We start from the raw sequence: 27,734 nt of genomic DNA, 5'->3' as shown, positions 1-27,734 counted from the left end.
ATATTAATTCCTATTCAAATCTGCCAATGTTGCCTTTCCTCCAAATTCTTTTATGGCTGTTTTTCATCAATCTAGTGTAGTTTTTCTAGTGTCATCTTTTTTTCACTTGCATATAAGGACAACAAAATCTGGACTGTTCTCTGAATTCATTATTTGATTGCCGTTATCTATATCCTTTCATTCTCATAATTATATATATATGTGTGTGTGTGTATATATATATATATATATATAGTGTATGGTTGCACTGTAGCAAAACATTCTCTGTATATACTAATAACATTAGTCCTCTCATTCATCCTTCTGGCTTTTCAGAACTCTCAGGATTAACAAGATAAAACCATAAAAACTCAGAATTCTCTCTTAAATTCTGGACTCTTCTATCCCAACAATAATGTGACTTCATCAATTGAATAGCTAACAGAGTTCTCAGAGAAAACATGTCCAACCTAAACACTATTTTTCCTCAGACCTCTTCAAACAAAATCTGAAAAATCATTTGATGACAGCACCAGTCTTTCAATTTTTTGACATTATCTTTTTTCTTATTGTACCCCACTATTGTTTTTATCTTTAAAATTCAATCAAACAAAAAAAGACTCTCTTTCTCTATGTGTGTGTGTGTGTGTGTGTGTGTGTGTGAATGGAGAAGACACCCCAAGGGTATAGTTGGAAGAAGAAAAGAAGAGAGAGAGAGAGAAAGGGAGAGAGCGAGAAAGAGAGAGAAAGAGAGAGAGAGAGAGAGAGAATGTGCCTCGGTGAGTTTACTCGCCCTGCCAATATAGATCTAGGTCAAGATTTAGCCTCCCTTATGTGACTCAGGCAAGGAGAGCAGAATCATCTAGTTGCCATCTGGACAAAGTAAGCTGGAGGGACTTTCGAGCTCTCACTCTAGGGGGAAGAAAGGAAGACTGAGAAGAGGAGCAAGGGGGAAAGAGAGAGAGAAGGGAGAGAGAGAGAGAGAGTGAGAAGGAGAGGGTAGTGTCACCCAGATGGGTTCCCAAGGGTGGCATCCCTGGCTTGGGTCAGTGTCCATAGAGAATGCTCAACTGGTTAGCCAAGCATCCCTGTGCTAAGCAGAGGAGAGCCCTAGCAGGCATAGGAGGCATACCTGGCATAGCTCTATGACTTCAGAGACCAAGAGAGAGCAGGCAGTCCCGAGGGTGACACTTTCTGAGTCCAAGGAGAGGAGTAGGTCAGGTGGAGGGCAGAGGAAAAGAGGTTAATGGTGGATGGGAGCACTGGCAAGGCAGTAAAGTCTGAGATCCACAGTCCATAGGCACATGGGTTGAATTCAGCAGTCTGGGTTAGGAAGAGGGCAGGACACAAGGGGCAGGAATTGGCCCCAAACGGAAGTGTCCTGTTAGCCTCTCCCAGGTTGCAGCACCAGATGTAAGGAACTGCTGAACAAAAACCATGCCATGTGTAGAAAAGAATTTATTGGAAGCACAGACTGCCAGGCTGACTCTCGGAATGGGTAGTGGCTTTATAGGAGGGTCCACACTGCAGGGGAGAGAGGGTGTTACTCCCAGAGAACACCCGGCCACTAATCTCCATTTATCTGTGATCACCAGATGGAACACGTAAACATGCATAGCTAGTTGAGAAATGGGAAGTTCCTGAGGTTTTGCAAGTAGGGAAACAAACAGGGGAGTTTTGCAAGTGGTCATAAATCAGGGAGGTCTGGTTTCGATGTTAGCCTCGGGACTCTCCACTCAACCCAAGGATGCCAGTAACCTAATAAATACCAGCAACTGTTTTTAGATCCATCAGAGAAATGAGGTCAGTAGTAGACCACAGTCATGCCCCTAAACTGAACAGACAAGTGATTTTAGAGAAGCTATGCTTATAAAGTGTAGAAGCCACTGAACCAGGAAAACAAACTTTAAAGGACAAATTGCCATTGGCTCAGGGAACAATAAAACTGGAGTTAGAAACTCTTGAATTTTACTTTCAAGGTTTTCTGTGAGATCAGAAAAATTCCTCCTGCTTTAGCAAATGTATGGGGAAAATAATTATTTTATATATGCTCCAGGGCAAAGCAACCATTTTGAAATATGCCCAAAGTATTCAGTTCTTCAAAGGTCTCTAGGGAAGCTTCTTTACCAAAGTCCAAATAATAAGGGGAAAGGAAATATCCTACTACCATGACATCTAGCCTTTCTTTTAACACACAAGGAACATGTTGGGTCCATGTTCACCAGTAGACTAGACATGTTCACCAGTAGACTAGACATAGTCAGTGAGCTTGAGTATTACGACAAACTTTCCAAATGAAGAAGTTTTCTAAAATCCAGAGTCCTACTAGACATCACACCTTCTTTCTAGATGTAGGAGAAGCCAAATGCAGCAAATTATCCTTTATCTTAGAAGTAATAATGTTGCATGTCACACACCTCTGAACTTCTGGAAATTACACTATGGGAGAAGGATTGTGAATTTTTGTCAATCCCATCCCCCCTTCTTACCAATGTCTTGCCAATAAATCTAGAGTATTGCTACTTCTTGATTACTAGATCTCATCAGCATAATTCCATTAAAGTAGCAGATCAGTGTGGTATCTTCTTAAAGTGAAGGATGCTTGAAAACTTTATGGCTGCAGTGCTTTGAGATGAAGTACACTGAGTTAGAGTAATGGTACATTGCTGCTCTGCCCACCTAACATCAAACTATTTCTGATGGTCCTTATTGACAGTCATAAAGAAAAAGTCATTTATCATATTAAAATCTGTATCTGGTGTCAGGGGATTTGCCTATTTGCTGAATCAGTAATTACTTTTCTATTTAATAAGTAGAGTCAATTCTTGTGGTTCTATTTGGCCTTTCCTACCACCCTAGTCCCCATTCCATAGCTCAGGAAACTAAGGGGTAGATTCTGCCAGCCAATTATATATATGTATACCAATAATATATTATAGGCTGGGGAAATAACCACAGGATAGCCTACAAAACAACTTGATTTCAGCTTCAGGTGATCCTGAGCTAAAATTCCTTTGGCCATCTAATTGTTATAAGTAGCTATTCTGAATGTCAGAGCACAGTGAGATTTGAAGGACTTTGAAAATTAGTGTCAATTTTGAGCCAACATTCACTGTTTCCAGAAATATCTGATCATTTCTTTTTCTATAATGCACAGTTAACATGCTATAAAGCAAAAGGTCTTCAAAGGGACGCCTAGAAAGAAGAATAACAGAATAAAATTTTGTCAGTGTACTGGAGCCCTTCCTGGTAGGGAGAAGGTCTTTCTTTCATTCAAAGGGTTGTGTGTCAGGAAATTGTCTCAAATATGGAAATAGATTGACTGCTAATGATAAAACAGGTTTGTGTACCAACACAACAAATATGATATGGGAGACTTGTGTAGGACTGAAGGCCTCCACTGAACCTTGCAACCAGAGGGAGGATTGGTGTCCTGTGTCTTGTCTTACAAAGCTGAAGAATGAACTTCATGGACAATGTAGGATGAGCATAAAGGTAGGGATGTTTATTAAAGGAAATAATGAAAACTCCTGTGGAAAGGGAGGGCTCCTGAGTAGGTTGCCAGAGAAGTGAATTGGTCTGAGGTTTTTATCCATTTGTCCCCAGGCTTTCTCCATCTCTATGCTAGGTTGGCAAAAAACAGAATTCTGACTGGTTATGCCTGCAACACTCTCACTAGTCATAATGGAGGTTTCCAGGGGCCCTTGTGTTTCAATGACCCTCTTTTTAAGATTAAGACTGTTATTCTGCACATCCATGATTATTGTGGCACTATTCACAATAGCCAAATTATGGAAACATCCAAGATGTCCCACCAATGATGAATGGATTAAGAAAATGTGGTATTTATACACAATGGAATTTTTTTCAGTCACAAAAAAAGAATTAAATCTTGTAATTCACAAGTAAGTGGATGGAACTGGAGAACATTATCTTAAGTGAAGTTAGCCAGACTCAGAGGCCAAAAATCACACATTTCCCTCATGTGCAGACTATAGACCTAAAATTAATGCAGTAAAATTATTGGTCATGGGTCATACACTATGGAAGAATGTATACATTCTTCCATACATTTTAGGAAGGACACCTAAAACTTGAATGTGGTTGATGTGCTCAATGTAGAGGAACGAATAAAGTAATCTTAAACTGGCAGAGGCTAGTATAAGAAGGGGACTAATAATTAGTGAATAGGTCTGGTAGAGATGACATGTGAGTAAATGTAAAAATGATAAAATAAAATAAAACACTGGAACTTAAAAAAAATGAAAAGACTTTTATTCTTTTTACTCGACCTAGAACTTTTTTGCTTACATAAATAAGGTAAGATTCCACTTGCAGGAACACTGTGATTGACCTGACAAGCCACTGCTACTTTTACTCCACTGATCATTATGGTATTCATTTTACTTTTCTTTTGGATGTTGAGTTCCTGCACTTGATCCCAGTCAGCCCAAAATCTAATTACACATCTGGTATTCAGGTTTTCTATTTCAATGACTACAATTCCCAAATGTATGTTCTGGCCTACAAAAGAGTTCTTCAAAGATGTCAGGGCTACCCTAATTAATTTAGTTTTCAATATCATATTGAAAAGCACATCTTCTTTATCCTTCCAGAATGTGTTAAATTTTCTTAAGCTTTTGAGTGCTTTTCTCTACATAAAATCAAGACAAAGGTGACATTTCTAACTCATTCACTCTATGCCACCTTTGGTCCATGTTTCAGTCAATCTATCAAAAACCTATTAAAGCCCTTTCTAACTCCCTGAGATGCAATGTTGTATTAAAAATACAGTGAGTCCATGCTAATAAATTCAACCTGACCTAACTTTATCTTCCTTTCCCCATTTTCCCATGTCAAAAGTGTCCATTTATACATATATACATATGTTCTTTGGATTTCAGTTTTAGTTTGTACACTGAAAATATTTCTTTTCAGTATAGTGTAACATGTAACATCTCATGGGTCACAATTTGTACCTCAAATATCTATCTACCAGCATATATATGTATATACACACACATCTGGAGAGAGAAATGACAGAGAGAGAAGTAAGTAGTAAGTAATGGCTATGTACTTATGGAAACTGACAATTTCCAAGCTTGCAGTAAGCAAGTTGGAGACCCAGGGGAGCCAATTTGGTGTTCCAATATGAGATAACTTAGAAAGAAACCTAAAAAATATCAGAATGGCTCATAAATCATGATATGCCTCTAAAACTAAGATTTGTAAAATAATATATTGATAAGTTGACTTCATTCAAATTATAAATTTCTTCCCTATGAAATCTCATTAAAAGAATGAAGACAGAAGCCACATTGAGAGAATTTATTGACAGAATTTATACAAAACAAAGGACTTGTATCTAAAATACACAATGAAATACTAAAATTCAACACTAAGAAAAACCACAATCCTGTTAAAAATTGGGCAAAATATCATAACTGACACTTCATTAGAGAATATATACAGGTGCAAAATAAGCACAAGAAGAGATTTTAATTATTAAAAGACATTTCAAATTAGAACACCATTGATATATGACTACATAGATATTCAAATGACTAAAATAAAAAATATGGGCAACACTAAAAGCTACTCAAGATTGTAGAGGAACATAATTTCTCATTCATTGAAAAATAGCAGACATCCTGAAAGAGTTCAGCAATATATTGCAGACTTAAACTCAGTCTTTAAGAATAATCTAGCAATCACATTCCTAGGCATTTTTTCAATATGAAAAACATGTCCACAAAAACCAGTAGATAACTGTTGGTAGTGCCTTTATAGATAATTTTCAAAATGGGAAGTATTCAAAAGTCCCTTCAACTGGTGAGTAAATAATGTGATACATCCACCCAATAAAATATGATTCAGAGATAAAAATGAATGAGCTCTCAAGTCACAAAGAGATGTGGAGACATGCATATTGCCTATTGCAAGGAGTTAGTTTGTAAGGGCTATATGTTGTATGACTTGCACTATATAATATTGTAGAAAAGGCAAATGATGCAGATAGTAACATGATCACTGGTTGCTAGAGCTTGAGAAGAGAAATGATGGCAATGTAATGCAGAGATTTTTAAGGCAATATAAGTTCTCTGTGCCATGCTGTAATTTTGCTACATTTACTTCTGTCAAAACTATAGAACCAAACAAGACAACTAGGGCATGGCTCAAGCGATAGAGCACTTGCCTAGCAAGCATAAGGTCCTGAGTTCAATTTACAAAAACAGAATAACAAAACATAAATAACAAGTCTTAATGTAATCTTTGATCTTTAGATACTAAGGGTATGTCAGTTTTAACTTCGTTGCTTATAACAAATGAATCACACTAATACCACTGATTCACAAAAGGTAAGATGAGTGACAGAGACAGAAAGTATACAAGAATTGACCGTACTATCCACTGAGCTTTCTTTAAATGTAAAACTTCTCTAGAAAGAATTTTCAATTAAAAATTATTTTTAATTTTTAATTTGAAAATGAGTTACCTCTCTTATCAAAACAGAAATATTGCTCCAATTGTCTAAAAGAAAAAAAGGTACAATATTAAGAAATTTGTACCCAAAGCAGAAGGAACTGTACATTCAAATACACTGAAGCATATAGATAAATATTTGTTATTTAAAACATGATAATATATGTGGCAACACCATTTCAAAACATTTGGAAATAGTTTGTTAAATATTTAGGATACTTTCATCAGGAAGAAATTGGTAGCTGGTGTCCATAAATAATACAATATAAATCATAAATAATGTGTTAAAACTCTTATAACTTACTACAAGAACATTAATTTTTCATGCTCATAGCAAATATATAAGAATTACATACAGTCTAAAAATGTTCACCAAAAATTATACAAAACCAAGAATACAAAGTTGGTGTCAGATTTCTAAAAAAATTTAGCAGCTTTGCAACTTCCTTTGAAACACAGTACACATCTATTTTCATTGTATTTATGAGATAGCACCATATTGCTCTAGGAAATGAAGTTTTCATTTCATTTACCTATCGTAGCTAAAAGAAAGCATGAAGCATACCTGGTTTGTGTTAGGTAATGCACTTGTTTTTTAGGCCAATTATGGTCAAATGTGGGTGTAATTGTCTGTTCAAATTTATATAAGTGGGTGTTTGTCTTTAGTCTGTTTTAGTACAAGTTTAAACTTCAAGTGAAAATGTATGGATTATGTAAAAAATAGCATAAGTGTATAAATAAAATGTGATTATTTTAGAAAATTCAAGTACTAATCACTTTTTCATTTTTATACAATTTTAGTATAAAAATATGACAATCTGAAGAAATAAATGAAGTTTTACAAATTAAAATAGAAAAATATTGGTAACAATTGTAAGATCCTGACACTACATAATAAATCTGTATTTTAAATCACTTTGTTATGTTATGGTTTCAGATGGGGAGGGAAGCAAAAATATTTCTTAGTTAAATGCTTGATAATTATGAAAATTATAGGACTTACCCACATAGATTACATTTGAATCAAATTTCTCTCATATTACAATGGATGCTTTTTGGTAACAATTTGATTTATAAAACTTTTATTCATATTTTGATATGAATATTTTGTAATTAATACATTATTTCTGCTTCTGAAACATTCAAAGTGAATGCATGAGATGTGATCTTTAAAAGTTTAATGCAACTTAAGAAGGTTTTTCTGATATTAGGGAATGCAATCATTTACTAAGTAAAACTTCTGAGAAATAGTATTTCATTTCTTAGACATGAATACACATTGGAAATGTAGCTGATATAATTAGCAGATAGTTGATGATAAGACAATTAAATAATAAGTCATTTTCCCTATTTCTGAACAAAATCTGCCATCCCTGTTAGTCTATTAGTTGGTGGAATAATTTGGTTTATAAATGTTTCTGCTCATGCTGAAAATCACTCTCATATGGGAAGTCTGGTTGGAACCTGATGTACGCACAATGTAACACCTCGTGCTATGGATGAACTTTAAACTGATATGTTGTCACTTCAAATTATTTTGCATTGACATTTGTGGTTATTTAGTATTACATGTCAATTTGGCTGACTTCCAGAACAAATAAACAAGTGCAAAACTGTCTCAATGCATTTATTGTGCTTGAACGAAGGAAGGGCTTATTGTGTATGTGACTTTAATGTTCCAAAATAATTTTATCTAACAGCAGGAGGCAGTTACACATCCAAACAAACAGTTCTCTCATTGTAAATTGTATGAAGTTTATATGAAAATGACATTTGTTTTTAACTATAAAAATAGTAAATAGAAAATGACTAAAACATCTTACAGACTATCCTAAGCATAACATAATAGCAGCAATAACCATAACAGTAAAATATAAGTGGCAATATTTTTAGAAAAACTTAAAATAATTAATGGAAAAAGTAAAGATTTTGAACTGCTGGAAATAAAGTAATCATAGTTGAAATAACAGGAAATTAAAGATACTGAAAAATAATGAAAACAGAAAAATGTAATCCTAAAACACTAATTTTATTTTGGAATGTAAATAATGATGTTCCCTATGAGAATTTACAAATTTAATACCATATAAGAAACCACAGGCAAACCGAATATTCATCCACCATATCTTTGAACATATGCAAGTTCTGAGTTTCATTTTATAGCTTACTAATATAGCAATCACCTCTACTTATATGTCTATATCTAAAAGCAGTGCCTGAAACTAAATAGCATTGTTGGCTTGCCCCTTTGGTCCTCCTTTTGTATATCTGCATATTCACTCATAAGTCCCTTGCTTGAATTCATGTATATGAATTTTTGTCTCCTTCCCTGATCTCTCAAGTGATATTTAAATCTTCCTAGACTTAACCATGTTTATGGTTAATATATATATCAATTAGAGTAATCAATGGCACCCAATTTACTTAGCTGAACACCTGTCTAGATGTTTCTATAAAAAAATATATATAAATATATATATAATTAGATGTTGAACAGTTGTGGAGGGAGCCTAAATGAGATCAGGTTAAATATGTTAGCGTAGACTCATGAAGCAAGTATTCTACATTTAATATTGTGAATCAGAAAGTTTGTTCATTGACAGATATTATTACCAAAAAGGTGGTTACCAGAGGGAGAAAAATTACACATCACAGACCTGCTTTGGTTTAAAGTAAATGATGAAAGTATAAGGTATGGGCTGATTGGTATGTTAGAATGGATTGTTTATTTAAGACCTATTTGACTATTCTGGATAGGGTTCAGAAACACCTTGCAACATGACTGCAAAAATAAATTTGTGCTAGGGAACAATGCATCCTTGAAGAGCTTTGTAATTGTTCTACCCTTAGGTCAGACCTGCTGATGAGAACTACAGTGACACAAAGACAAGGTAAGTCTAGTTTCCATCACATTCAGCAGAGTCAGACCAAGAATCACAATAGTTTGATTCATTTAGAACTTTTTGTTTGTTTACTTGGCTAGTTGACAATGGTATTTCTAGAAATGAATGATCTTTTGAAGTGCAAGTGAAAGTAGAAGAAAGCCTACTAAATTGTGCTTCATCCGTATAAGAAAAAATGTTCTAGGTAAGTGAACAAAAGACTACAATGAATCATAAAAACAAAGTTACACCCCTCAACAAATTCCCACCCTTGATCCAGTGTGCAGACAAAACCACTGCGTTGATGCAAGGCCCATTCTCCTAAATGTATACTGCCAAAAATGTATAGATAATTGCCAACCCTATGTAAAGGGATGTGATTTTCTGACTGGCTAACAATGAAGAGGGCTAAAGAAATAATAAAGGACTTCTGAACACTGGCTCAGAACTGACCCTAATTTCAGAAGAAATAAATGGCACTGTGGTCCATCAGTCAGAATAGAGGCTATTGAGATAAAGTGATCAATTAAATTTTAAATCATATTTATTTCAAGTGGAGCCCAGTGCATCCCTAATCACACTTTATGGCTATTCCATCAGTTCTGAAGTAGATAATAGAAATAATTTTATTCATATAATTAGATTATATGAATTATAATAAGATTATTCATATAATCTAAACTACTCACAAGGTGGGGATTTGGATTATGATGGTTCAAGGCCAGTCCAAGCAAAAATCAGTGAGACCTCATCTCAAAACAAGCTAGCCTTGGTGTTACATGTTTGTAATACTAGCAACAAAGGAGGCCTATTTAGAAGGATCACAGTATAGGCTGGCCCAGACAAAACATTTGAAAATGTTTGAAAGTGTGGCTCAAGTGGTAAAGTGCTTACATAGCAATAAGCAGGAATCCCTGAGTTCAAACCCCAGAATCCCCACATAGTTCTCTGACCTGTGAAATGGGCTATTATGGAGAGACAGGCCAATGGAAGGCACTAAAACTGACCCTAAACAAGAAAATCATGAATCAAAAGACATACTGATAATTGGACAGATTCAGAGATTATCACCCCAATGAGGGAACTGAGTGTTGAGAGGGGGCTGAGAGGGAGAGGGAGGAGGTAGAAGGCAGGTGGAAGAAATGGCCCAAACAATGTATGCACATATGAATAAATGAATTTTAAAAAATAGTGGGTAATTCGCTCTGTCCAATAAATCTAATATACCTATTAGACCTGTACTGAAGTCAGTTAAACCTTGAAGGATGACAGAGCATTACCATAAGTGTAACCAAGTGGTTATTCCATTTGAAGCTGTGCCAGGTGTGGTTTCACAATTTCAGCAAATTATTGCATTCTCTAGCATCTACTATGCAGATACTTATCGGGCAAATTCCTTCAGTAAGAACCATGAGTAGTGTACTTTCAGCTGGCATGGCTAGCCATATGCCATCATTGTTCTCCCTCAGGGGAGATACCTATGTCATTATTTTGTTTTTGTAAATCTTGTTCCTTTTCATAAGATAGTACATTGCCTGATACATTTATATGATGGTTAGATCTAGTGAGCAAGAAATATCAAGTACTCTAGACTTACTGAAAGGACATCTGCATATCATAGGATGGGAAATAATTTTGACAAGGTTTATACCTCAGTGAAAATTCTAATTCAAAAGTGTGGGCCATGTAAAGATATCTTTTTTAAGCTGATGAATAATTTTTTGCACTTGACCCTATGGAGAGCAGAGTACATAAGCACAAGTATATCAAATAAACTCTTAGTTTGAGTTTGGGACAGCCTCATACCTCAGAAGGAAATAAGCATAGTTATGCCCAATAAAATACAGGCTTGAGTTGGAACAGCTTCAGTGGCAGAAGTGGGTAAGATGCAGTACAGCTGTTTTTCCTAAGATGTTTACGTTCAGAAAGAAGCAGTCACAGGCTCCTCTTGTTCCTGAGAATTGCAATATCATGCAAGAACATGCCCCCAAGAACTGGCTCTCCTCCTAGTTTTGCCACTGTATATAATAAACTCGCTGGAGGTGGAGGTTGCTGGTTTGTCTCCATCCGAGAGCCCAGCCTACCTGGCCCCAGCTTTAGGCATGTTTGGTCTTCTGTCTGTTGTCTTTTTCTGCATCTTCCATTGCCCTCAGCTAGGTTTCTAGGACAAGCTCATGCAGGACATGATATGACCCTCCACCTTTCTACACATAACCAAAAAGAAATCACAATGACCAGTAGCCTTTCCGGTTTGAAGACAATTTATTCCTCATTTGATTGTGTTGTCTGGCATATTTTCTGACTTACTAAAAATTCTGCAAGATGTTTGTTTGTTTTGAGTAAGGGTCTTGCTGTGTTACACAGATTGACCTGGAACATGTGGTCCTCCTGCTTCAGCCATTCAAGTAGCAGGGATTACCAGCACACATCAACAGAGCACATTAAATTCCTCTAAATTTAAGTATAGCCCAGAACAAGGAAAGGCTCCAGGTTGAGCAAGCTGCTTTTCCACTTCGGCCATATAATCTCACATAGCCAATGGCACTTGAATATTCAATAGCAAGTAGTGTTTTCTGAGAGCCATTGGTGGGTCTTAATGAATAAGCTGCAATGGAGGCAGGCCCTAACGGTTTTAGAGAAAAGCTCAGCTTTACTCTGTGGATACTATTCTACTTTCAAGAAACAGCTCTTGACTTGTATTTTTATTCAAACCTGAATGCTTAACCACGTGCCAACAATTTACCATGAATCATGAACTGTAATTATCTGATTGAACAAGCCATAATGTTTGAAATGTCTAGGGTGTACCCCATTATCAAATGGAAGTAGTATGTACGTGATCAGGTCCAAGTAGAACATGAGATCCAAGTAGGTTCCATGAAATGATTCACATATTTTGCTACTAACCATTTCCCAGCACCCTACTTTTGGAAACAGATGAATGAAGATTAAGGCCTGGTTTACAGATGTTCTGAATGAGATTAGAACCACTCCAAAAGTAAATAGCTACAGGATTATACCAAGGAGAAAATGGGTAGAAGTAATAGTTATATCAATGCATTGATTGTGATTGTTCAGAAATTTTGAAGGGCATAATTGGAAAATTGCTGGTAAGTAGGTATGGAAATCCCTCTATAAACCAGCAAAGAATGAGAACATATTTGTGTCCTATGTGAATTTTCACTACAGGGCAATTTTAACTAGAAGAGTATTTCAGTAATCAAATTAATAGGATGGCTCCTTTGGAGAACACACAGGCTCTTTTCACATCAATTTCTGACATTGGACAATGGCAGAGAAAAACAAAGTAATCATGGTCGCAGGAATGAAAGTTATGCGTATTCAGAAACATAAATTTCCACTCCCCAGGTCAAAGGGGCTACAGCTACTTATGAGTGCTTGATGTGTCAGAAGCTGGACTATCACTAAGTCTCTGACATGGCACCGTTATCAGGAATATTAGGAAGATATTGGTGGCAGGTAATTATACTGTACAGCTCCCATTATAGAAGGGGTAACACTTTATTCCTATTGGAATAGATATTTACTGTGTGTGTAGAATTTTCTTCCTTGCATGCAATGCTTCTGCCAAAATTGCCATCTGCAGAGTTACAGAATATATTATCTGCTCTCATGGTTTTCTCAACCACATTGTTCCTGATGAAGAACTCATTTTACAACAGATGAAATGTGATAACAGGTCCTTGACCATGGGATTCATTGGTCTTACCTTGTTCTTTGAAGAAGGTGGCTTGAAAGAACAGTGAAATGGCCTTTTAAAAACTCAGTTATATGCTAACTAGGTAGTGTCAGCTTTCAGGAGGACAAGGGTCTCCAGAAGGCCATGCTTTGTCTGAAGTGTATCAAATACAGGATGGTGGTTTTCCCATTGCCATGATGCATGACACAAGGTATTAAGGGATGAATCACAATTGCAAAATGTTTATCTTGTGTGTGCACAATCTTATTCTTTGCTGGTCTAGAACTCTTAACTCCAAAATTTAAGTTCCTGCTCCATAGGAGGTAACAATGACTGCAGTGAACCTCAAGTTATGAATAAAAATTAATAACCTTTTTCTATAGGCTTCTGAATCATCAAACAAGTGAGTTACGCTACTGGTTCTTAGGAAATGGACTATTTCTACACAATGGAGGGAAGAGTGTGTCTGGAAGACAGACATCTCTTTTGATGTCTCTTAGTATTATCCCATGACTAAGGTTAATGAAAAACTACAATGATCTTATCCAGGCAGGACTACTAAGGTCACACACATCCTTCAAAAGGGAAGGTTTGGTTCAGCCTACCAGGTAAAGAACCTGCTCAGGTGCTTGTTGGAAGGCATTGCAAATGCAGAATTGGTAGTGGAAGAAGTTGAACACAAATACCAGCTGTAACCATGTGGCCAGTTACTTAAATAGGGATGTCAATTGCTATTAGTATTTCCTTCTTATTTTGTAGTGAATGTGTTTGTGTATTTCTCTGTGTGTATGTGTGCAGCAAACAGCTTGTTTTTTCTCCTTTCTGTTCCCTTTCCCATGAATATAAGACCCATTGACTCTCTCTTTTATGTAAATTATAGTATAAAAGGAAAAGAGTAACATCCTCAAGGGCTTTATCTCCTCTTCTGAGAATGGGGAGTAGTGTGATTAAAGTTCTACTCATGGTATTTATATCATTTTATGCAGAATTTACGACCTCATGTTGTTTTCATATGGAGATTAAATATGGGAATTTATTGGTGCCAAATTGTGAAGGGGTGAATTTGTGATTATTAACTTTATGTATCAACCAAATTAATCCATAGAGTGGCCAGGTCTTTGATTCAACATTGTAGGTGTTCCTATGAAAATGTTTTTGGATGAGAATATCATCTAAATTAGTAGTCAGAGAAAAGTAGATTGTTCTCTGTGGTGTCAGTGGTCCTCTTCCAGTCAAAGTTCTGAATTAAGAAAAAAAAAGTAAAAGAATGCCTATCTGAATGCTTTTGTGCTATAACAAGGTTTGTTTATTTCCCTGCATTTGAATTTGAACTGGAAAATTTTTTTTCTCTCCTGCTTTGTAGTTCTGGAGTTTGAACTTCCTAGGCAAGCACTCTTGTCACTTGAGCTACACCCAAATGCTTTTTACTTTTTAGTTACGTTTCAGATAGGGTCTCATGATTTTATTCTGAGGTTAGCCTGGACTGTGATCATCCTATTTATGCCTCCCACATAGCTGAGATTACAGAGATGAGCCACTATGCATAGTTTGAAAATAGATTTTGCTATTCACTGCTTAAGTATACTTTGAAACTTAATCCACTAAGTAGTTTTCTCTTTTGAGAAAAAAAGTTGTTTGTTGTTTGTTTCTGAAAAGGAATCTCACTCTGTCACCCATATAGGCCTCCAACCAAGAAGCTAGGACTATAAATACATGCTACTATGACTGATTTGACTAAGTAGTTTTCAAATCAGTTTATATGGTTCAAGTTGATAGCAGTTATTTAATCTTGAGAAGATAGATGCAAATTCTACTATCACTTACCTAGAAAAAAAGCACAATTTGAATTTTTCGATAAATTCAAGCATGCTTTATTGTAAGTGCTGTGAAAACTTAATCCATTTGCTTTTAACTGGTTTATAAACATTAAATGTTAAATATAAATGAGATAAAAATAGTATCAAACTATGCATGCATAGATTGAATTAACATATGAAAGTTTCTTCACTCAATAGAAGGGGCAAAGGCAAGGTGTTTTTCTAAATGAATATTAAGCATATTAGAGGTCACATTGAATTATGTGTACACTGTACAATTCTATGGAATCTATCATTTAGTTGTCAGTGCAAGATTAAGAACTCTAAAAAGAGAAACACTTTTTCCTTAATAGCATTTCCAAGGATCCATTCAATACCTATTTCAAGATTTAAAAAAAAAAGTATTTCCTACCAAGAAGTACAATTGGTTTCATATTTTTAATATAGTTTAAGCATTTTATGTGAGATAATGTTTTTCAAAATCAGTGGTTGGTAACAAGTTGTCAGCTCTTAATCTCAAGATCCACTTAAATTTGAAAAAATAGACTTGCTTATTATATCCAGTATTTCTGGGAAGACATTACTCTCTTTGTACCTCTGGTATGTCACTTTGAAAAAACTTTTAAAATCACAAGATGCTCCAAATGACTGTGAAAAATGCTAAATAAAAACATTGATACCCAGTGATTGCTTTCTCTTAAGAAAACACATTAATCATACCTTTCACGTCAATATACTAGTTTAAATACTTGGCAGAAAACTGTTGATTTGGCATGATTTTCTTTTGATTAAAAGGTATTTCTAGAAATCAAAGTGTTGTAAACTTAGGTGTTTATATTCTCATCTCTATGTTCCTTGCAAATTGACAAACATAATATATAAGTAAAAAATTGTGCTGGAAAAGAAGGACACCATCCCATAAAGAAACAGCAAGCTATAATGTCAGCTATGATGTATATGAACTGACTATGTTATAAAAGAAAAATAAGGCATCTTACAATTCCAATTCACCTTAAATAGAAGAGTATATATGTGGAAAAGATCTTATCAAGGTCTCATTAACATTGCTAAACTTAAACGGGAGCAGATGGAGTGCAGGTGAAAAGAAAACTGGAAAGATTCAGATGTCTGGTATAGATAAACCACTTTAGGGTTTAATATACATGTGCATGGAATCAATGCTAGGAATCTCTCTGTGTAGCTATCTTTATCTCAAGCCAGCAAAAATACTATGTCTTTCTTAATATTCCTTATGCTTTCTCTTCAACAAAATTGGAGAAGAGGGCAGGACAGGTTCAGTCTGGAAGTGAGGGGGGTGGAGGGGGAAGGAAGTGGGAGCAGGAGGGAGAGATGGCCCAAACAATGTATGCACATATAAATAAATGAATTAATAATAAAAATATTTTTAAAAGATTCATCCATTAAAAAAAGATTTTGTGTGATAAGATAGGTCCTTCCTTTTTATTTTCTTTGAGTATCATTACATTTTATTTTTTCCTTTATTTTTTTAACTAACACATAAAGTAGTGTATATTTATGGAGGACCCTGTAATGTTTTGATAGGTATACACATAGTATTATGTTTAAATTATGTTTTTTTCCCTTAGGCAATAAAAGGGATTTGAACTCAGGATCTCTCACATATTAGATAGGTGCTCTACCACTTGAGCCAATACCCCTAGCCTTTTTTGAATTTTTCTTTTTTGAGGTAGGCAACTTGAATTGCAATTTGATCTTCATAATTATCCCTTCCTTGTAGCTGTAATGAGAGGTGCACACCACCATGCTCAGCTTTTTATTTGTTGAAATACTTTTTTGAACTTTCTGCTCAGACTGGCTTTGAACCACAATTCTCTGTATTGCAATCTAGGGCCACCATGCCTGGACAAACATTTATCATTTCTTTGTAGCAAGATAGTGATAAAATCATCGGAAGCTGGTATATGAACGCACTACCTGGCCAGCAATCATAGATGAGGGCTCTACCTACCTGTGAATATCAGCTTCCCTGTAGCTCTGTCCTTTATTTTGATGGGTTGATTATGTTTCTCCAGATCAAGAAAAGCTTCTTGCTGGGGGCAGGGGTAGCTCAAACTTAGAATCCTAGCTACTTGGGAGGCGGAAATGAGACGAGTGCAATTTGAGGCCAGCCCAGGCAAAAAGTTAGTGAGACCCTATTGTAACCAATAGCTGTGTGTGGAAGCATGCATCTCTATCCCAAGCTATGCAGGGGTTTGAGATTGGGAGGACCATGGAGTCAGTCCAGCCTAGGCAAAAAATGTTTGTGAGATCCCATCTCAATGGAAAAAAGCTGGGCATGGTGATACATTTCTGCCATCCTAGCTGTGGCAGCAAGACTAAAATAGGGATGGAGGCATGGCTCAAGCAGTAGAGTGCCTGCCTAGAAAACAAGCCCTGAGTTCAAGCTCAAATTCCAATACCACAATAAAAAAAAAAAGACTTTTTGGTAAATTAATTACATGAGACAAATAGACCATGGTCATATGAAGAACAATGTAAACAAAGGAAACAGCACACAATCACATTATGACTGACACAAGTTCATAATGACAATATTTTAAATTCTTTGCTCATATGAAGAACTAAAATGCCCTGGTGTTAGTTTTCTGGGGCTACTCTGGAAGCATAACATGAGCTGGGTCGCTTAAACAATAGAAATTTATTTCCTTACAGTTGTGGAGCTAGTTGCCTAAAATCAGGTATTAGCAAGCCAGGTACAGTGGTAGCCCATGCCTATAATCAGACTATAATTCCAGAAGGCTGAGGCAGGAGGATTGGGAGTGTGAGGCCAGTCGGGGCTACATAGTGAGTTCCATATGATCATGTGCTACATAGTGACACCTTGTTTCAAAAACAAATACATAAATAATAAATAAATAACAACCACACATGATGTTGACAGGACTGGCTCCTGAGGGTTGGGAGGGAAGGGTCTATCATGTAGGTAGCCTGTGAAGCAGGCTGATTAAGCACTGGCTACTATTACAGCCTACTGCGTCTTTCTTATGCTGTACTTTTATCACTTGCCCAAGCCCAGCAACTTAGAATACTCCTACACACACATGTACAAGTTATAGGAAGTGGGTTTGTTACTTGCAGTTATGGAACAAGAGATGACAGAAGCCTAAAATTGGCGGTAAGCAGATACCCTGAGGCTCAGGAAAGCTGTCAAAAGCAAATGAAGTCTCATTTGTCTGTGTCCCACCTGCTGAAAGACCACAGAATCAGTCTGCTCTGGGTTATGTACCCCAGAGTACTCTGACTCACTGGGCAAAAGTGCTGAAGGACATTTTGTTACTAGGAAAAGCAAGAAGAGCACCAGGTTGTCCCAGCATGTTCCTTCTTACATTGCACTTTGCATTCATGGCATATGTTACAGCTACCATCGAGCAATATGAACAAGAAAATGGGAGAGAATAGGGATGGTTCAAGGTTATGCAAAGAACTGTCCTATAATGTTATGCTCCCTTTATACATGTCTATGTCCAAATGCCCCCTTTCTGAGAGAACATCAGTCAGTAAATTGGTTCTGCATTCTACTATACTATACTATACTATACTATAACAGTCTCTTCAACAAAAACATTTATAAAGACCCTCATCTCCATGTAAGGTCTCATTCTGAGGTATTAGAGATTCATACTTCAACACATAAATTTTGAAAGAACACAATTTAACCCATAATAGCCCTCAAATTCCTCACTATAGCAGCTATTTCACATCTATTCATTGAAACACTTAGAAGGTCCTTCTGTGAAGGAATTTTGAAGATATTATTGCAGACCCAAAACATCAATTTAAGAAAGGCCTATTAACTTGAGTGAGACTAAACCAGTAAGGTGAACCATTCAAACACACTGAACTCTTCTTAGCTTGAGATAGCCTTATTGTACAGATTCTTCTATGGTGCAGTATCCATATTTTTACAAATTAAACTCAGATTTTTCTAATATTAATTGTGTCATCTACAGTGTACAATTTACCACAGGTTCATATTTTATTTATCAATGGGTAAATCCTTCAAGATATTCACAGTCTTATATTGTCACTGATCTAGAAGAGATTCTCTAGATGGGCTTTGTTTTGTGCATACATCTTATGTTCCTAGAGTGTACTTTCTGATTTTAATATCTAATAAGATTGACTATTTATTTTTTCAGACTTAACTGTTAACATCTTTTCTATGATGTCTTCATTTCTTTCACTCATAGCTAGAAATGACCCTACATTTGTCTGTGCTGTTAACAATACTAAGTCACACCTCTCTTGTAACTCTAAACAGATGGTCCTACTAAGTAATATTAGTAATTTTACATGTCTATTTTCTCTCTCTTTAAAATCAGGATATTCAAATCACTAAAATGTACATAGTGACCCTGGACCTTCATTAAGAAGCTTGAAATAAGTGAATAGACTGATAAAAGTAATTTCAAACTCAACCCTCCTTTTAGTGCACACTCCAAATGAAGGATTAAATTACATTATAGGTAACCTACTCAATTTCCTTAAGAGAGGTGATGAATAGTTGATGACTATTTCATTTGTTCACACAAATTCCATAAATCCACTCCAGTACAAAAAGAAACAGAAACTTTTTCTCACTACCTAGAAAACCAACAAGCAAATTTTGGTCTTGGAAGTAACATATTCACAACTTTATAGTAATTGCTTCTGAAACTTTTACATTTCTCTCACAGTCATCTTCATGTGCCTTTGATATTCTTTGGTACACCTGCATCCATGATCTCTTCATATACAATATTCTTTCTTACATAAGAATTTTATAAAAACACTGTTTCTGAAAGCTGGTCCATTGCTCACTCTTTTTTTTTTAATGGAAATTAATTAATTTTTTCTACAACTTATACCAAATATAAAAGTCATAGAATAGTTGAACCAATTTTTAAAATAAGAATGAAATGGAATAAAGCATTATTAAATTTCACAATTTAAGTCCCCGGTAAGGCACTGCAATGTTGGAATAAAGATGTACAGACAAGTAAGAAAGACTAGAACTTACGAATACATGTATTTATGGTCAATTAAGCTTCTGCTTAGATGTTAAAATAATTCTAAAAGTGCTGAAAAATTTAGAGTTCATTTGGAAAAAATCAAGGAAACCCTTACCACAAAAATTAACTCAAAGTGGTTAATAGACATAACTGTAAAAGAGAGCACTATACAACTTTTAGAGGGTAATGGAGGAAAAGAAAATCTTCAGAACTTTAAGGAGGCAAAAGTGTTTTGTGTAAGTAATCAAAATAAGTATAAGAAAAAGGTGATAAATTGAAGTACCATATTCAGTGAAGTGAACAAGATGTATTTGTAACTATCAGCACATTGGAATTTAACATTTTTGATTTTCATGACATATATACTCTTTAACAGTACAGAAATCTCTAAAAGGAAATTGCATTTTCTAATTTTTTCTAAATTGTTTACAAAAACATTCTAGTAAAAAATAGTGATATTCATTTTATTGTTATATGGGTAAAAGTACTTTGTATTTATATGTAAAATAATATCTTTATAATAGCTTTTTGTTTTTGATTTTGTTTTTTATGGACTGAGGTTTGAACTCAGAGGTTTTCACTTGCAAAGCAGGCACTCTACTCTTTGAGCCACACTCTAGTCCATTTTGCTCTTGTTATTTTGAAAATGGAATCTTGTGCACAACTTCCCAGGGGGGCCTAGAACTGTGATCTTACTCATCTGTCTCCAAGGTAGTTAGTGTTAAAGTGGTGAGCCACGGTGGCCAGTACATTTGTTTCTATAGGACAGTTGAGCATAGTTTACCACTGCGATGTTCAATGTATTGTATTCGGTTTCAGAAAGCTTGGCTTCAGTGAAATTTATCATACAATCCTTAAAATTTATTTTTAAAATTATAAATTCAGATTTTCTGTCTTTTTTCAACCATATTCTGGTGATAATACACTTAGCTGAAATAAACAGCTAAACTATTTGATCAGTATTCTGCCATTCTTTCAAGGTCCATGTAAAAATTACAAGTATTTCTCTTGTTCTTGCTTCATCTTGAAACAAGATGTCTTTGTCTTGCCCAAACACAGTCACCTGTTCTCTGATTGTCACTCACCAGCCTGGTCAGTTGGCTGATGCTGTTTCACAGAAGTTTCCACTGTGCCACACAGCCTGCGACCATGTGCTTCTGATTCTGCCACCATGCCTTCAGGTCACACCCTGCTGTTATCCAATCTTTGCATGTACTACAGCCTGGAAAGCTGGACTGGAGCAAAAGAATGCTGACAGACTGGCCTTGTCCCAAGTCCTTGTTGGTAAGAATCTTATATGGCCATTGCATCTCTGTTGGGCAGAAGGAAGTTACAAATCATTCAGCATGATTTGATCCTTAACCTCTATTCCACTTCATAGAAACCCCCCTTTAAAATTGTTTCTATAAATTATGGTAGTATGCAATTTCCTGTCAGATGAATTTGTATTCAAAAGTTTAACAGATGCATTTTTAATTTTTTTTATTATGAATAATTTCAAACTTATACAATAATCGCAAGTATAAAGATTTCCTCAATATTTCTTAAAGAGATTCACCAAGTTTTGACTTTTTAAAGCATTGTATATTTTTTGAACACACATGTGTGTGTATTCATGTGTGTGTGCGTGTGCTTGATTTCATATACCTGATTTTATAAATATGGTATATTTATATAGAGAGATCTAGGTGTCTAGATACATATGCACCTTAAATTTTAGAGGTCAAGTAGCTAAATATCAACTTCCACATAGGCGAGAATTACATTGAATCACTGTGATAATTCCAATAATACAAACATAATGATTTGAACTTTTTGCTCATATTTGAATGGTGATATTTCACTTGAAAACTAGGTAAAAATTAATAAATATATGACACGGGATGCAGATAGTCTTAGATGCTTCAACGATGAAATTCTACCAGTTATTTGAAATGTAAATATTAGCTTTAATACTGAGCATTGCAAAAGGTTGGGAACTAAAGTATAATTTCAAAAAAATTTTAACTTTTATTTAACTTTGGCAGTCCTAGTCTAAAACATACAAAAAAAATGAAATCTATTTGAAAATGTTAAAACCATATTCATCTTCTTAATTTCCTTCTTTTGGAAGGGGACTAAAGTAGAAAGGATAAAAACAGAGGGCATGAAACAATTTGGGTTATAATTCATATATACATGAAAATGTCACAAAGAAGCACTGTTTATAGCTATTTTAAACAAAATATATACACATATATATGTGTATATATATATATACACTTATAAATATACATATATATGTATATATATATACACACTTTTATTTTTACAAAAACAGAGAACAGGAAAAGAAAACAGGTCCTGCCTGAGGATTTGATAACCGTGGGAAGGGGGAGAATATAAGGAAAGGATGTAAGAGGGTGAATATGATGAAAACATTATGTACTCAAGTATGAAGCTTGAAAATGAGTCCTGTTGAAACTATTTCAGGAATGGGGAGAGGTGGGATAAAGAAGAATGATGGAGGAAGGGAATTCAGCTATAATAAATTATAAAAACTTTTGTAAAAGTCGCATTTGTACCCCCAGTAGTACAATGTTAAAAAATAAAATATGAAATTTAAAAAACAAAAATAAGTAAATAAAATATAAAAATCAAAACTCAAATAGGAAAAGTGGGCAAAGATATGAAGAGAATTAAATCTAAGGAAAAAAAAACAGTAAAAAATGACCAATGATCATAAACCTTTTTAAAACTTCAAGTTTTCAGTTAAAGACAGGAAAATTATAACTATTAAAATTTTAGTGAATGTTCCATTTCTTGCCTAAGAATTTGACTAAAAAATTTGTTTTCAGTTTATTTTGTTTTTACCACTTTTGAATAGGTAGTCCCACACAGTCAGTGAGAATATAGCATAAATCAATTTTTAGAGAAGGGTTTAGATATGTCTTGGCATGTCTGAACAGTTATTTATGTATTTATCCTTTGACCTGGTAATCCTATAGCTAAAAAGCCTACCCTACACCTTAAAAAAATGCTTAGTCCAAATCACAGGGTTAATTATGCTTCATTAACTGAAATATCAAAAATATGGCACAATCCTATTTTATTTTAATGAAAATAGGTCAAATAAAGAATGGATTAATTGAACAAAAGAACCCAAAGCAGCCATAAAGAAATACTATGAAACATGTGTGTGAACTGCTATGTCATGATGCTCAAATTATGTTAGAAAGACTGCAAATTGCAGAAAGTGTTCACAGCATGCATTCTTTTGAGTATGAAACAAGGTGAAATATACATATATCTTTATATATTTACATGATCATATGTCTAAAGCTACATGTATATTTGCCCATAGTTACAAAAAAACTACAAGAGTGCATATGTAAAATAAAAAGTGTACTTTGCAGGAAGGAAGCAATATCAATAAAGGGACAGATTTGGAGGCAAAACTTCCTGTGATATATGCTGTTATACAGTAATAGATTTCAAGCTTGGACATGTGTTGGGCAATCAAAAATTAAATGGCATCAAAATTTTGATGGAAAAAAATCACTACTAAAAATAGAAAACAAGTGTAAATACATAAACTTACTTAGTAACACACAAAAAAATGAATTATATTATGTTCTGTTACTAAATATCACACAATTCTTCATGTAGATTCTCAGCATGTCTTTTTAAATCATGTTTTTCTGTTGAATTAATGTCATTAATTCCTTTCCTCTATATTAATATCATTAATATAAATATGGTTTTACCATATTGATAATTATGATGTTGGTATTGCTGTTTTGAAAACATTAATAAATCAGATGCATAGTTATTTTTTGTATTACGATGAAACATTTTTGGGTAAGATGAAAAAGAAAAAAATTGATTAATTATGGAAACAAAGAGAATTTCTGGTAATAATTTTGTAATGAAAATTCCAGTCTGAACCGTAAATCAATGTCTTTTTTTTCCACATGATGCATGCATAGTCTAGACATCCTTACTTGAAAAGAACTAGAAACAATGGAATGTGAGCAATAAAAAAGTTGTAGAATTTGGGTTTTCCTCTCTGAATATCATCTCCTGCTAAAATGAACCAATAGGGCTGGGGACATGGTAAAACAAAATATCTAGCAATCTCTAGGCCATGATTTCAAGACACAATACCACCAAAAAAACAGAATGAACCAATGGATAAATGGTTAATCTTGTGTCTAAGATAGGATATCTATAAACTATATTTGAATATTGCCTATTCTACAAAGAAATAAAACTTTCTAATAATGAGATTGTGGTTTTTGAGAATAATGTCAAAAAGACTCAAGAACCACCCGTGTTTATCTAGCACTCTTCAGAAAAGCCAACTCATGAAATCGGCCTTAGGAATACAAAATAGGTGAATGGATAGACTGTGGTATATATTTAACAGTGACTGAGTGGAATATTTTTCAACCACAAAAGGGAATGGAGCCATTTTTTTTTTTTACAAAAACAATGGATGAATCTGCAGATCTTCATGTTAAGCAAAACAAGCCAGATACAAAAAGACAAGTAACAAGTTTTCTCTCACATGTGAAACCTAGAGAAAAAATGATGATAGTAAAATAGAAGGGCACTACAAGGAAGAGGAGGGAGCCAGAGGCTGGTGAAGAAAGATAGGTGAGGATAACATGGGAGATGAATACAATCAATGTCTGTTACATGAATACATGAAAATATCACAATGCAAAACAGTTTTTTATACAATTAATAAACACACACACAGAAAATATCATGAAGAGTTCTTTAAGGTCAAATTGAAACTTCAAAAATGTAGTAATTGCAACTGACTTTAAGACACAGTAAAAATTTCTTGAATCATGATCAGAGAGGGAGAAAGAATGAGAATCAAGTTTAGCATTACACTATCTTCTTGTTCTAAAAATCAATAATTAAAAAATAAACATTTTATCTGCGATTTTCAGGATAAAAACAGAAAGCATCCAAGTAACTAAGAAAGTTCTTCTTTATAAAATAATGTCAGGTTATGAGTGTAGAAATAATGATACAATAAAACAAAAAATTAGACTGCAATATGTTCTAAGGCAAACCTTCTTCCAATCTCTCCAAAATACTAATGCCATTCTTCAATAAAAGGAAGGACTCTTGATGGTTAATTTTCTATTCTGCTTGTATGGGAGAATGTTCTTTTTGCTAGATCTGTTTTAAGCTTTTTTGTGGAGAGGCAATGCTCTTTCAATATGTATATATTTGACAAATATAGGAAAACCTTGAAACTTTTGAATCAAGATGACAAACTATGGTGATTGTGTAATAATTCTTTTGACTTTTTTATACCTTCAGACTTTGTTGAAATATAATTTTAATAACTCATAAAGGTTTTAGAAAATATTGCACTTGAATATTTTTATCTCTCATGTGGGTTAATTATAAAAGGAACTTGATCTTTGTAATGGAAATTTAATGCAGAAAAAGTAATCTTAAATTTAAAAAGTCAACTTCTATCCAGACATAGTTAAAAACAAAAATATGAGGAAAATAATTTTCCTTGTTCCCATCTTTTCCTCCCTTAAGATGAGCATTCATTTGGCACCATGCAGTGAACTATATACAAACTGAATAGTCTCAGAATTCCAGCCTATCCTACTTAGAGTATATAAAATAAACTTGGATCTAAACACATTAACTCAAAAAATATTACTGTCTGACTGGTGTAATCAAGGAATTTTAATTTGCTAACTATTGTTGCAATTTTTCATCCTGGGTTATGAGCAAAGTACAAAGTTAGGGAACCTAACTTTATGTTGGGGAACTTAACTTTACATTCAAGAAAGCAAACAATCATGGAATGCCTAGAGTATGTCACAATATGCAAAACAGAAGAACAAGATGAGTTTCAGGCAGTGGGTGGAGAGTACATGATAGTTTCTTGTTGACCAGGTCAAGAATTTTATATTGTGAACAATGCAAACAGATCAAATTTTGTAGCATTTATCAATTTACAATCACTTAACATATATAATTTAAATGCCTATTATTTAAAAATTGTACAAAAAGGAGGTGGCAAAGAAAATAGTGTTTTTGAATTGGCATTTGACAAAGATAATAATGTTTTTAATGATATTTTAAAATTACTAATAGCAGTATAGGGAGGTATCTGATTAGAGGTACAGAGTTTATAGTTTACAGTGAGTAATCTGTATCTTCATACCCTATGGTTCTGGTTATTGCATATAGTATCTTTTAAATGAATTTAAAAATATCTTCTCAGGGAAAGTAAAATTGCTTCCAGAATGTTAAACAGGATTTTATTATAGTTCTTCAACAATTTGAGAAAAGCAATAAACTTTACAGAACTTTTGGCAATCATTTTCTCAAATTTTCAATGCATATTTCTGAAGAACCAAATTCGTAAAAGGTGTTTGACAAATGCAGGCAGAACTCATGAATTCTGAGAGCTGATTTCTATTGTGTAAACATCTATGACTCAGAGACATAGAAATGAAAGTGCAGTTAAGAGTTGGGCGTATATAATAAGTGTTTTCCCCAGTGTAGATTTTAACCTCTTTCTCCTATTTAATACTGAGAAGCCTAACAATTTTTTTCAGACTTTTATTGTTAGAGTTTGAAAAGATTTATTTTTGCCAATTGATTTCCATGTGCAAGAAAGAGAGTGTGATTGGAGAATAAACAGCATGATTAAGTAGATACAAGACCATTATTTTGATCTGACATCTAAAAGAAGAAGTGTTAGCATTGTTCTGTGAACAACTATTGCAGCAACAGAATATTGTAGTTGAGTTAAGAGGATTTCCATTCTCTGTTAAGCAACATATTTTCAGATACAAGAATTTTCCCAGGAAGTTTTAGAATGACTACCAATGAACTTGCAGGCACCTATAACTATATATTAGATTCCATTATAGCATTAAACATTTAAAATAGATTCTGGTATCTGCAATTGAATCCCTAAAAATAGTAAGTAAATTAGGGTTAAATAGACAGACATTCTAGAACATGGGATTTTCTGATAGACTGTCTAAAATACTTTATTTAAAGGCTCTAAGATTAATTTTAGAGAATAGCGTATTGTCACCTAGTTATAGATTTATTACCTGTGGTTATCTATAATGAAGTATCTTTTCAAGAAATGTTTGTGACTGAGCAGCTACTATGGTAAATACTTATGGGAGTCTTAGAGGATAGAAGGATGTCAGAAATTTGTTTTAATGTTTTAACTAAAGAGCTTTTTATAAAGCAAAACGTTTAAAATTCCTGCCTAAAGTAATGATCAGAAAAGCAAGAAATTTCTATGAAGGCTTCAAAAGTATTTATTGTCTTTATAAATTACTAAAAAACAGCTGTGGAATTTCACTACTGAGAGTATAATCAAGAGGCAGCGGACAAGGATGGCGAGTGGTGGTCGCTGAGGCGGGAGGGTGGGTTGAGCTGAAGCCGGAGCGGGAACCGGAGCCGATGCGGGAGTGAAATCTTGGAGAGATGCTGGAGACACACTTTGCAGGCATAATCACTGAGAAAAGGCATAACTTTGACCCCTCCACATCTCCAGCTGGCGCAGAGAATCTCCACTTCACGTTAAACGGAGAACCGAGGAGGGCCCTCGGGGCCGCCAGTGGCCGGCGCCCATACGGCGTGGGAAGACGCGGACCAGGTGAGCTTCACGGTACCGCGGTAGCCCCACAGACAAGCCTGGGCCAGAGCAGCATAGCCCCCTGGACAGAATGACCTCCACCCGGGAAAAAAAGAGAAACTGAGTACTAAGCAATAAGAACAGTTAAGACACGCTGGAAAGAGGGTGGGGCGCCCTGAGCACTGAAGATTGGGGGAAGGGAATCCTTCC

General features: G+C 34.7%; 1 protein-coding gene across 15 annotated transcripts in view; it reads right to left on the bottom strand.

The window, feature by feature from the left end:
* The window catches only part of LOC141411442 (uncharacterized), a 313,736-nt gene that overhangs the window by 23,935 nt on the left and 262,067 nt on the right, over window positions 1–27,734 (bottom strand). For all 15 annotated transcript variants that reach the window (XR_012436174.1, XR_012436181.1, XR_012436180.1 and 12 more), the window contains one exon: window positions 20,980–21,206. The gene's annotated coding sequence lies outside the window, so the exon portion shown is untranslated. The remainder of the gene's footprint in view (window positions 1–20,979; window positions 21,207–27,734) is intronic.

This window comes from Castor canadensis, chromosome 10, assembly GCF_047511655.1.
Source record: "Castor canadensis chromosome 10, mCasCan1.hap1v2, whole genome shotgun sequence".
Lineage (NCBI taxonomy): Eukaryota > Metazoa > Chordata > Mammalia > Rodentia > Castoridae > Castor > Castor canadensis.
This window is presented reverse-complemented; position numbering and strand designations above follow the sequence as displayed.